Source organism: Lissotriton vulgaris, chromosome 1_2, assembly GCF_964263255.1.
Source record: "Lissotriton vulgaris chromosome 1_2, aLisVul1.2, whole genome shotgun sequence".
Taxonomy (NCBI): domain Eukaryota; kingdom Metazoa; phylum Chordata; class Amphibia; order Caudata; family Salamandridae; genus Lissotriton; species Lissotriton vulgaris.
The window spans coordinates 7,568,644-7,582,921 of NC_141686.1; positions in this window are offsets into that span (position 1 = coordinate 7,568,644).

Below are 14,278 nucleotides of genomic sequence, written 5' to 3' on the forward strand. Positions count from 1 at the left end.
AATTGTCTGTGATGTTTATAAGCATATTCACAGGCACAGCAGGCAATTGCATAGCATCAATATCTCACGAGGTGCAATCCTATTCTTCGATCGGGACACTGTGAAGACTCATCAGCACAAGCGGCAAAGCATCAAGCCATTTCAGGGACATTGAACTACACACTTTAGCCAACCTAGATTTCAAAGTGCCGTTGACCTGTTCCACAATACCTGAAGCTTCTGGCCAATAACTGCAATGTAATCTCTGTTGCACCTGCACAAAGCATTCTCAGAACCTCATTATTAAAATGAGTTCCTCGGTCTGATTCCAAAGGGGATGAAAATCCGAATATCGGATTCAGCTCCCTCAACAACAGTTTAGCTACTGTGAGGCCATCACATTTCTTAGTCAGGTAAGCATTTACCCGACATGAAAAGATGCACATCACTACTAGAATGTACCTCAATCCATTGGATACTGGCATTTCAATAAAATCCAGCTGCATCCTGTTGAAAGGACCTCCAGATTGTCATATGTGACTCAGTGTAACAGCAGGTAATTTTCCCACATTCATTTTCCGACAAATAACACTTCTGTAACACGCCTCAGCCATTGCTCGAAATTTTGGGCTAAACCAAGTCTTCCTAAAGAACCTCACCATGGCATCCCTTCCTACATGTATCGACTCATGATAATATTTTGCCATCAGTGACAACAAACCCAATTATCATCATCATCTTGTTTCACACATCCTGCTGTGGCCTAACGTAGCTGTTCCTCCTTAGTAACTTCCTCTTGCAATCTCTTTACTTCTTCCCATGTATCAGGAATTCTCATCAAATGGTGGAAATTGGTTTCATCAGCTACCTCATTTGTATATTCACCATTGAAAGTGCAAATGTTTAATTCGCAATAACGTGCAACTTCATCTGCATAGAGATTCCCAACTGTCAGAAAACTGTTTCCTTTCAATGGGCAAAGCATTTAACAAAAGTAACTTGGGCTTGCATTTGTAGGGCCTCTGACAGTTTTCTCACATTTTTTCCATTGCGGATCTGAGACCCTGATGACGTCATAAATCCCTTTTATGACAATAACTGTCCAAAGTCATGAACGACATCGAATCCATACTGACTATCAGTGAATTTTGTTACTTTCAGCTAGTGTTCTACATAGGATGCTCTAGAAAGAGCATTCACTTCTGCCACCTTCACCAAGAATACTCCTTAAAGCCAGGCAGCTTCCACCACTCCAGTAATAGTATAGACAGTTAAGCATACCACAGGTTTTCCTCATTGTTTCTGAGACAAGAGCCATCCACAAACGGAGTGTAATCAGATTCGGACACTGGCTCATCAGTAATGTCAGGATGGTGCTTTTGCTAAATTTGAGAAAGATTCCAAAAACTTCAGGATATTAACAGTGTATCCTCTCAAAGAGGATTACTACTCACAAGCAGAAGCACGAAGGGTATTAACCGCATCGCTGCGGCGGTTATTTTTGCGCTACGCGGCTTTTTTGTAAAAGCCGCGTTAGATGACGAGCTCAGCTCGTCATCCGCACACGCCCCCCGTGGCTGATGACGAGCTGAGCTCGTCATCAGCATCGAAGGGGTTAAACCAATATCAAGGTCGCTCACAAAATAGGTTCTTGACCTTCTCTGAAACATCATCTTCCGATTCATCAGGGGAATCGGACCCACGAGAGGGACCTTCCAAAAGACAAGGTCCTTTTTTAGAGAAGGACACACCCAGAAATCGAGTGAGATTCAAGCCCCCACAACCATGGGAGATGAGAACGAGTAAGAACTTCTACAAGACTTAAAGAATTCTTCAATAGTAAATTTATCCTCAAGGCAGGTAACTAAATATGAACGATCAGCGTTGAATTTGGGTGTCAAATTTGTTCCCAGTGCTATAACGGATTTTATTAATCTAAAGATTGAAGCACTTGAATTCTGTCGCAAGATCAGACTTAAGGCGTTCTTCCACGATAAAGAAGACAACTCTAATATTGAACCATCTGGATTAAGGAATAAGTCGACCTTCATTCCATCAGCACACAGTGTACCAAAAGAAATATTAACATTTGAGCAGGCAGTTTTATCTTCCATCACTCAATTGTCAAAACAGAAGACCTTCCTGAAAAAGAACATCTCCAACCAGCAACAGCTGGCATTGAAGAATCTACAGAATGATGACTCAGTGGTGGTCAAACCCGCTGACAAAGGGGGAGCCCTGGTCCTATGGGCTAAGGATAAATATAAAGAAGAAGCCCACAACCATATATTCAATCAAGCGTGGTATAGACAACTTAAAGGTGATCCCACTAAAGAAATGGAACAGGAAAAAAAGCATCAATGTTAAGTGAGGGGTTGAACAAGGAATACTAGGACCAAAGGAATTTGATTATCTTATCAAAAAACAATAGAGGATACCGGGGATATATTTCCTCCCGAAGCTTCATTAAGATCCACTACAACCACCAGGAAGACCGATTGTATCAGGTTGTGATTCGATACTTGAACCGTTGGCCAAATATGTCGACGTATTCCTCAAACCCTTCCTTGGCAATGTTACCTCCTACTTAAGACATACCACTGACATTATTAATAAAAATTGAGGGTCAGCCATTCTGCCATCAACAACAATGGATGGTATCCTTCGATGTGAATTCCCATTACACTCAGATCCCCCAGGATGAAGGCCTGGAATCCATGGAATACTTTTTGGAGACAAGATCTAGACCACAAAGAGTCCCGACAGACTTTATTCTTGATCTGGGAAAGATTGCCCTCAAACGTAACTATTTCAGGTTTGAAGACACATTCTTCATGCACGTAAAGGGCGCTGCCATGGGGTGTCCTTATGCCCCAGAAATGGAAGTGCTCTTTATGGGACTGTTTGAGAAACATTTCATTTACAGGAACAACCCATACAGCGGCCACCTTGTGTCATGGCACCGCTACATTGACGATATTTGGTGCCAATGGGAAGGTACTGAAGAACAACTAGAAGCATTTCATGAATGGCTTAACAACCGGCATGCAGACATAACATTCAGCAAGACTAAGGACAGAATGCGGTTGACTTTCTTGGATGTGGAAGTGTTGGTGCAAGATAATAAATTAATCCCCACCTTACATCGTAAGGCAACAGACAAAAATTCCATCTTACATTATACGAGCTATCACCCCGGAGTCTAAAAGACAATTTACCATACAGTCAACTGCTGAGAGTGCGACGCAATTGTGTATGGACGGAAGACTTCGTAATCCAAGCAGACATATTATGTGAACAGCTACAGAAAAGAGGCTAGCCAAAGAAGATGCTCAAACACTCTACTAAGCGAGCCTGGTACACACCCAGAGAGGAGTAGCTGACTAAAAAGATCAAGAAACCCTCTGAACAATTGGTATTTGTGTCAATGTTTGGCCCACACACCAACAAATTCAAAAAGATTATTTTGAGCAACTGGCATTTACTAAAAAATCTACTACGTATGTTTGAAAAACCTCTATTCGCATTAAAAATCAACAAAAGTATCGGCCAACAAATCATTAGTGCCGATCTGCGAAAGACTAGAGAACAGCCAGACTTACGAGCAATGTGGAATTTAGCCCCTGTAGTGGGCCACCACAAGTGTGGCACTTGTTCCCCCTGCAGTAACACCATGGAGGGCTCTGAGTTTGTGTTCAATAATGTGAAATGGAAGCACACAGAGTTTACAAACTGCAAAACTCGCAACATGGTATATGCAATCACATGCCCGTGCCCTAAAGAATATATCGCCAAAACCACACAGCAAGTCCACCTCAGAATGACACAACATAAGTCAAGGATTAAACAAAGAATTCTAACAGCACATATGGTTCCTCACTTTGTGGAAAATCTCCATTCTGAAAAAGATTTTGTGTGGACAGTGTTATCCGCTATAAAATCTCCACCGAGGTGTGGTGACATTCATGTTCTGTTGAAAAAGAAAGAAACATACCTAATTATGAAATTTGACTGTGTAGCAGTTGGTCTGAATGAGTTGCCATAGGCCCTCCAAGTTGTAAGCTCTGGGTCCCCTGTGTAAAAACTACAGAAGCCAAAATTCATTTAGACTAGAGAAATATGTTCACTGCATTATATAACTCTATATAAGAAAAAGAGGCCGCCATCTGTATCTTCATGACTCCAGATGCTCTTTACAATATTTACGAAATTTAGGCATTTGCCATGCATTCAAGTTGTGACAAAATGGGGACAGCTAAAATAAAAAAGTGGCCCACTGCCTCACCAGGTAGCATAAGTAGCATAATGGGGTTTTCCTCGATCTGCCAGCAACAGACTTCGCACCTCACAAGTAGTGGACAGCCATTATGGCTCATGTACTATGTGAAATAAATCTAGCATCCAATTTGGTGCTCTCTGGTAACTACATGCCCCATAATACACCAAAAATATATGTCACATCCTCAACTTCTGTCCGACATTCAGCAGTGTGTACTTAAATTGGCCCGGCTACAATGCTTCAACGTTATAATGATTTTGAATAAAATAAATCTAGCAACGGTAGCCAATTCAGTACTCTTGTGGAGCGTTGAGTAAAACTACACGCCCCATAACACATCAGCACGGAAAGGACGCCAATTTCCGGTCGTTGATTGCATAAAAGAATAGTGCAGCTTAAAGACTGACTGCTAAACAGCTAATGATGGACCGTGTCGGATATTGGACTTCGCTTTGATATAGTAAGTCTGTCTTGAAGTGTTTGGGGATATAGCTATCAGTGAGTAGAAGCGGTTTATGGGTTATATGGCGGAAAATTAATGAGGGATTTGTTTTTCCCTTCATTCCTGTGTCTTCTCCTCCTGGGGTGTGTCATCCTAGGTGTACAGACAAGCCTCAAGCACTTCAACACGCGTTCTAACACACAATAGTAAGTGCAAACTTCAACATTGTAGCAGCCTTTGGTCGTTTAAATCTATAAACAGCAGTGAGAGTTGTAACTCGGGGTGCATTGTTTGTTTAGGGCGGATCGAGGTATAAGTGAATGAAGTAGCTGGAAACCACATAAGCTACACACGTGAAAGCGAGCCTCAGGCGTTCTCCACTCCATCTGTTAAAAAGTAAGTGTTTCACACTAGAATTCAAAGCAGCTGACTAGAAACTTCAAAAGAAATAGTGTCCTGTAACTTAACAGGATATGTCCTTGATACTTTTAGATCCCACCCGGAAGAGGTCCAATCCACATTTACCAATGTGAAGCGATCTTATGAATTTCAGGTACTTGATTTTCTTATTTCCAATAAGTAAAAAAGTTGTAGAAGGAGAAATGGGTCTAGATTTTGATTAGTCCTTTTAACTTCATGCTCCAGGTTACACCGTGCCCCAGTGCCCTGATGATGATCCCGCAAGTCATCGCAGGGATTAGAAACGCGTCGGCCTTTTCAATATATCTGTTACAAAGGGCGTTTAATCAACTCTACACTCCAAAATTAGGGTGCACAATGTTTTATGCACCCGGTAGGGCTTAAGAAGAATTGCCCATGTAGCTTTAAGTAACTCCGTAACAACCACCTATTGTTAGGCGAATGGAGACCTTGTGTTTTTGAGATGGTGTCAGCTGGTGTAATACCTTCAGAATTAATTGGATGAATTTTGTTTGCCATTTTTGTATTATTATTTTTTGCACTGTATAATATTGTCACATTGCCTTATTAATGTAATTTGCACAAAAATTACCTTTGGTGGATGCTAGATGTATTGATTTTCAGACAAAAATTCCAAATGTACTTTCTATATGTCTTTAAAAAAATGTAAATGGTTGACATTTAAACATATGAACCTTATGGTCATTGTTTCTCTTTCCGCACAAAATAAAAAACCGGTCAAATATACAAACCAGGTACTCTTTGTTTTATAAAGCAGTATTGTTACTCGTCCATACCTGGTTTGTTAAGGACGAAAACCCCCTGTGTTATAGGATGGTGCTAAGTGCATAGTTCAGTGACATTGAGAAAGTCATGCTCAACTTTGATCTCATCCGCATCACAATCAAATAAAGGGAGTAAAGTAGCAGGGTTCAGAACTGAACATCTTTTCAAGGTAATGTTCTCAGAAAGCCAAAATAGCCTACTCATATCTACTGAGCGTACTATTGGTTAGGTGGTGAGTATGAGTTTCAGTCAACAATATTTTAACAGAGTGGAGCGCATATACAGTCAAAGGGTGAACCATTACAATGCTCTGACATCTCTCCATGCTGACACCTGTTGCAGCAATGAATTTGAGACATCTGGGCAACACTGATGCTACTCGATCCAGAGTAGCTGAGAAGCAGGCAACTTGTCTGTGGGCACCTCCATGATTCTGAGTCAATACTGAGCAAGCATAACCTTCTCTTTCACCACAAAAAGCAAAAATGCTTTGTTGTAATCTGGCATTCTCAATACAGGAGCGTGACACAGGCTTTCTCTCAGATCCCTTTCCTTGTCCCGTAAATCTTCCACCTTGTTGCATTAGAGCCCCAGGTTGGTAGACCCCCCTGCATAAAAACAGTATTCCCTACATAAGGCTAAATTAGACCTCCTCTCGGAGCAGGCTTCATCTGCGCTGCAATCAACTTTGCCTTGGGCTTCTTGTGATTCATCTCAATCTCATCACAACAATATTTAGCATAAAACACAGAATTTCGACAACTGACTTATTCTGCCAACAAATCAAATGTTGTATCATCATACTAATTACAGGTCTTAGTCCAGTCCCAAAGCAGACCTTGGGTCCTGGGGTGTCCATCCCACTGTACTGTTTGAAAGCCTGCAACGACCTTTCATAAACTGCATGAATCATCTCCTTGGGTTCTTGAGTCATTGTATCAATCTTTATCCAATCAATACCCTGCAGTGGCACTTTATCTTTCAACAAAGTAACCATCTGCTTATATTTCTTCATCACTATAGATGGCGGATCATGCGTGACTGGATCTCTCACAGGCTCACCGTCAGGCCATTCTGTAGCAATTTTACATGCTGACTACAATCTTGAACAACGTATTCAGATCGATCCACAACACCTTCACGATTTTCACAAATCAATCAACCTGCTTGTACCACTCTACAGCGTTCTTTCCCAATCTCAAAAAATCATTGGTAAATGCTGCAAGATCGTCTTCTCCAGGGTACATGCACATAACCTGCACTCGATACTTCCTGAAAGAGGAAAGCCTTGACACCCGTTTCCACTTCCCACAAAGAAAGAGGTTTGCTTTTGCCCATCTTTCTTCTCATTTGTCTAATGTACGCCAAATCCGAATATTTATGCAAGTATATGATTTTTCGGTAAAACCTTTGCTCATTCCATATCAATATCATATCTATGAGCCAATTCAGATAATTTCTCATGAGCCTGTCTTGCACTCCTAGTGCCATCTATACTCATGAATAACAATTCATTGTGTTGGTAGGTACCTATTTGATTAAGCTCTGAGGTCCACATATCATTTAATTTAATTTAGTTTTTAATTTAACAACATCGATCAAATTTACATTTACAGCTGATTTTCTAGTTCCATGCTCGCCTGTGCACTTTCTTATGTGGTGTTTTCTTGGGGCGTATTATTCCCATACAGGTGAATCCATACCTGCCAATCCAGGAAAAGACATTATAGGTCTGAATCCATTCTATACTACAGAAGGATCTGCACTGGCTGCAAACAGTGAGCTCGCATTCATTGGAATCAACAGGACAAATTGCATTCTCTGGCTATCTGATCCTCTTTCTGATATCTTTGCTTCTGTGGAAGCAGGCACTCCATGACTTTAGTTCCCAGTAGGATTAGGATGGTACATAGGGACAATAGGACCAATAGTAACTAGCACTTTAGGAGTATCTGGAAGTTTTGAAACCAAATTGGGGTTACAATTTCCTGAAGAGCTTGGGACAGGCGCTCCAATATTTCCTTCTGCGATACTTTGTGTTGTGCCAGTTGATATTACTCCGATAACACCAGTATTAAAAGCAACCGGTTCTAAAGAATTTTCAGAACTACCAGTAGCACTCATATTTCACCCACCAGTAAAGTGTATTTGATTTTATGGGGGTGGACATTCAACTGACAGCCCATCCAAAAGGCAGTCACTTGCAACACTGTCACTGTCCTCATGCCTATCTCCCCCATTTTTCTTTTCCTTTCTCCTCCTCTCAGCATCATTTCTCTTGCTTATCATGGCAGGGTATAATCTTGCCCCTCAATCATATTTACCCTCCATCTCCTTTGCTGATCATCCCATCTTGCATCTGCATATGCATGCATCGCTTTCTTCATCCTCCCTTGATATTTGTTTCTTTGTTTTACATACACGTTCCTATGCATTAAGCGCTTCAAACTGTGTGGGTCTAGGTAATGGTTTTATTGCAAACAATATTCCTCTCAAATGGTCAATTATTCTCAAATTAAAAGTACCATAGCATGGAAACGTTAATGCACCCTCTTTCTCTGTGACCGTGTCCCAATTTTTAAGCCGGATTATGACATGAAGCCCTACGTTCATCGCCATATAATAAACTGGCATATACTCCTGTGGTGCTTCCTCACTAACTATAGTAGGTACATCTACATCACCTTGCATCATGTCCCTTATTGGTTTAAATCATGTCATTTTTGAAATTGTGTACCTTGTCAATTACAATCAATTCCAGGGCAAATAAGTGTCAAATTGTGTAACAATGCACCCGACAATGACAATGCAACACCAGATGACAAATACAATCAATCCCGGCACATCGTTACACCAGCTCACCTACCCAAGTGCAGCACACTCTAACATCACTCTCACTCTTCGCAGCAGTTCGACCTCCTTCACAATTTTCCACACACTCTCCGGCTCAATTTTGAGTACACCAAAACAACAAAAAATAATAATTGTCTGCTCCGCTAAAAGAATTAATAGAATTCAATCACCCAAAGAACACACACTCACAAATGAAACCTTGACCAGCAGGGAATCACTTAAATCAGTACAGTTTTCCTTTGTTCAAAAAGGTCCACTGCACTAATTACAACTCTATCATGCACACAAAGTTCCCTATCTCAATTTGGACTGTGGACGATGTCTTCTGCAATTTTTATGTATCCCAGGATTTTAGGTCTTGTGGGACCCGATAATAACTTTAACAACTTCAGCAACTTAACACCACATTCACACAACTCTCAAAACATCTTCGCCAGACATCCTACAATCGATACTTCACTGCAAATTACACATTATCCTCACATATCCCACTAATACTCACTCCCCAGCAGTCGCTGCTTCCACAAATGCCACTGGCACTCAGTTTAATCTCTGCGTCTCAATTCTATACTCTGGACTAGGCTACTAAGATTTAGTCTAGACTTTTCTAGGTGAGATTCTGTCTCCCTCTACTTCATAAGCAAACCGTCCGACTCTGCTTACTGATTGATAGAGCCCACTTAAACATTTATCCACAACCAGATAGTCTTTGTTCCTGCATGAATAGGTAAAAGGGAGAACACAATCACAATATATTTTCAATACAGATTAACCAAATCTAATCACTCAATAATCAAGTCCACAACTGAATATGGTTTAAATATAAGTTCAAAAATAGGTTTGCATAAACCAATTTGAGCACAATGGTACAGAAATATAGAAAAAATAAAACATACCCAAATCTCCTAAAGGGATTTACTCTATACAAGAGAAAGAGTATGACTAGTTCAATATAATTATATAAGCAAGGAGGAAAAAGAACTGAGAATTAAATTGCATTGGTTGATTTTCCAAAAGTAAGATTTAGTTAACACTATCTTTCCATACGCTACTCCAACAGGACCACCTCCACTAAAAGCATTAGATATTTGGTTATATAAGAGAAAAGGGTCAGCTGTCACAGTCTTCAGTGGAAGGCGCTCCAACCATGGGTCACATAGCATTGTATGGGTAACAAAGTATAAGCATAGGTCTGCTCCCTGTGAAGTCCTATGATGTCTCGTGTGACCCTCAGTAAGATACAGCATAAGATAGTAATTGCATTCAAGGTAGGCAATCCCACGTGACTTTTTCCAGTACTTTTCCATGACTCCGGTACAAATTGAATAATTGCACCACCTTTTCCACATTGATAAGTTGCAACGTCATCCGTCCTTGGTCACTCTTCTCCTCCTCCATGAAAACTTGCCTCCTTGCTCGTTACCGCGTTTCTCCTGGCCAAACTTCAACTTCTCATATCTTGCTATTTAATGAAAACAAAACGCTTCTATACTAATGAGGCTTTGTCCACAGCTGCAGTGGACACAAACAAGCGAATTAAGACATTCCGCATTGAAGGTTAAACACAAATCCAATGTTAACTGCACTGCAAACTTATAATGATTATTATGGACAAGCCTCAAAATTAAGTCAACTTAACAGTGTACTGGGTTACAAAGACATTCACATTTCTGCACATATTACAAATGCAGTTTCTTAGTACATGAATAAATTGCAGAGAATTACGAAAATTTCATTTAAAAAGCACCAGCATGGATTGAATTTGAATTTGAATTTACAAGAATTTATATAGCGCGCGTATACCCAGCGGTTTCATGGCGCTAGAGGATGCTTAACCCAGAGGCAGAAAGCGGGGGAATTACTGAGATGGGAAGGCATGTGAAAAAAGAAAAGTCTTAAGAGCCCTGCGGAATTCAAGGTATGAGGGAATCGATCTAATGTGCAGGGGGAGGGAATTCCTGAAAGTGGGGGCTAAGACAGCAAATTTCCCACCCCCTGATCTGCTTTTTTTAAATCGGCGAACAGAAAGAAAAAATTTAGTAGAGGAGCGGAGTTCATTGTTGGGACAATAAACATTAATTGCGGATGAAATTAATACTGGGGCAGTCCCCACCATGGCCTGAAAGGTAGTGCAACCCAACTTAAAAAGGGCCCGTTCTTTGATTGGCAACCAATGTAGAGATTTAAGTAGGGGGGTGTATGGGGAAATCTAGGCAGCCCATAAATTAGGCGGGCAGCCTGATTTTGGACTAGCTGAAGGCGACGGAGGGTATATGCCGGGGCGCCATTGTACACTATGTTCCCGTAGTCCAGCCGGGAAAGGACCATTGCCATTAAGATCAGTTTTAGGGCAGGGAGAGAAAAGAACCGGGAGATTTTCCTTATAGTGCGGAGGGCAAAAAAACAGGAAGAGACAACTGAACTGATCTGAGAATGGGGAGTGAGGTGTTGATTAAGTGAGATCCCAAGTGTTTTGACTGAAGAAGAGGGCGTGGGGGGAGTGCCCAGGGAGGGGGGCCAAAAGTTGGGGAACCAAGGACTGGGAGTGCTATCAGTAACGACAAGTTCAGTCTTGTCCGAATTTAATTTAAGATGATTGCAGTTCATCCAATCACTGATGAACAGCATGACAGATTGGAAGTTGTGGATACTAACAGGGGAGTGTGAAAGATGAAAAATAAGTTGGAGGTCATCTGCATAGTTATACACAGTGACCTCCATTTGCTGTAGTGCAAGAATGAGTGGAAAGATATAAAGATTAAATAATAAGGGAGAAAGAGAAGAACCCTGAGGGAGACCACACCGGACCGGATGAGGAAGGGCAGAGAATTCAGCGAGATGAACGGCCTGGGTGCGATCTCCTAAAAAGGAGCTGATCCAGGTCAAGGCTGGATACAATTTCTTGTTACACATATCAAAGTTTAAACATTAGTCCACACATGTACATTCTGTTTTATTAACTTCACAATGAGACACATCTAAACTGAACCCTGTATAATTAATATGTTCATTCATTTCTTGCGGAACAAAATATTTGAAGTGGTGAATCTACAGCATTTCTGTTTGGTGTAAAAGGTTCATTCAAATCCCACCCCTTGGAAGGTATGGAAAATGTTCCACATTTTGGAAGTATATTCCAGATACTGTATTATATTTCTTTTATAAATGAAGTAGCCATTAGTTTAGTTAAGCTTTCTATTGCAGAGTACAAGCAATTTCTAGAAGTCTGAAATTGCCAGTAAAAAAACATCCTTACTCAATGAACAAAAGCATGAATATTCACAACATACTATTTGTAGTTCCTTAATCAGTTTTTTTCAAGACATTCTATACTGTTGCATTGTTACAGACCTCCACCTAGCAATGCTACATTCCTAGACACACTAGACATGGTTACAAACCAGATAACACTCCAACCTATGCCTTCTGGGTGACCTCAACATTTGGTTTGACAAACCCAATATGCCCGTTCTGAAAACAATCATTGATGGCCTAAATGCAAAGAACCTGACTCAGATTGTAACCAAACCCACACACGTCACTGGGCACATCCTAGATGTCATTCCTGCCAATACAGAACAAGTTACCTTTCAAACAGTAACTCCAGTCACATGATCAGAGCACCATTTTCTTGCTTTCAAACATAAAACAACACTAAGCGACGCACCTAAAACCAGCTTCGTGCATCCACCTTTCGACCGTGGAACAAACTCAATTTGGAAATCTGAGAGGCACAATTAACATCCAGTACAGATCAAGACACGATACATTCTGTCAAAAAAACTATATATGAGTGCCTACAAGAAGTTTTTGATAACCTAATAGCACTAAAAACAACACAACAGAACAAAAGAAACCAAGCACCTTGGAGAAATACAGAGATAAAGGAGATAAATCAACAAATTTGAAAGCTGCAATGTGCCTGGCTCAGAACAAACACCAATCAAGACAAACTTTGCATACAGAAAATTAACTGATTATATAAGTCAGTTATAAAAAAAGCTAAGAAAAGGTACCATTCAGACAGAATTCAAAATGCTAAATGTGCAAATAAAGAATTCTATTCAGTTCTCAATGAATTTCGTAAAACAAATTGCCTAGAAGGAGCTCAACCGGTTACTCGAGATTTCATAGACAAACTGACAAATCATTATACAGCCAAGGCAGACACATTGTTGTCATATTTAAAACAAAGACAAAGTACCAGCACCAACCATTTTCCAAATCAACAATTCAAGAATACTCTAACCCAGTCTCTCCGTTTCTTCCAACACATTTCACACAATGAATTTATGGACCTGGTCAAAGCAAGCAGGCCTGCCGGAAGTTTGCAGTGGACCTGTTTCCACCGCTAATCTTCAAGACAATAGTCCTAACAACCTCTGCAGCCACACCAATAAAATGAATCATCAGCAATTCCTTACCTACTAAATTTACAGAAGAACTCAAAAAGTCATACATAGACCCATTACTGAAGAAAACAAACTTGGAACCTCTGAACCCTGACAACTACAGACCGATTACAAATGAACCTTTCCTGGGCAAACTTAGAGAAAGAGAAGCATTCTCCCACATGTCACAATTCATTGAAGATAATGCCATACTTTCAGATTTCCAAATGGGATTCCATCCAGGAAGAGGCACAGAATCTGCCCTCAATGACATTTGGGCTGACCTGAAGAATGCATTTGACCGCAATGGGGTTGCTACGCTACTTCTCTTGGACCTCTCGGCTGCCTTTGAGACGGTTGACACACTTTGATGCAAAGACTCTACGAAGCCGGCATAGAGGGGACTGCTCTAGACAGGATCACATCCTACCTTCGCAACAGAACTAATGTCATCATACCCCCTTTCTCATCCAAACCATACTTCACGAAAGCATGGGTTCCTCAAGGCTCTATCATCTCGCCCATGCTCTTTAACATCTACATGAATTCATTACCTGCACTGATCAATCAATTTCACCTGAAGGGATATAACTTTGCAGAGGACATGCAAATACTCATTCAACTGGAATGCTCCAAAGACATTGGAAAATCACCTATTTTTAGCTGTCTCAGAGCCGTGGGTCAATGGATGACATGAAGCTATCTCAAATTGAATGCTTCCAAACGGAAATACTCCCATGTGGCATTGGAAAAATTATGACCCACTCACCGTCCGACCTGATGATCTGGGCACACCACCTAAAGAATCAAAGGAAGTAAGAAACCTCGGAATGACCATGGACTACAAGCTATCAATGAATGCCCAAGTGGACAAACTAGCAAGATCAAGCTTTGTTACTATAAAAACTCGGCAAAGAATCTTACCCCATTTGGGAATTCCACACAAAGTGCAGGCTACACTCTCTCTTGTTCTGTCCAAACTCGATCACGCAATAGACACTGCCATGGATCACCTTAGTCACAGGATATGGTTCCTCAAGGCTTGATCAATGATATAATGTCCACCTCCAGGCACCACCAAGTCTGAATGCCTTAATGGCACAAACTGTTGGAGTGGTCAGGTGAGGG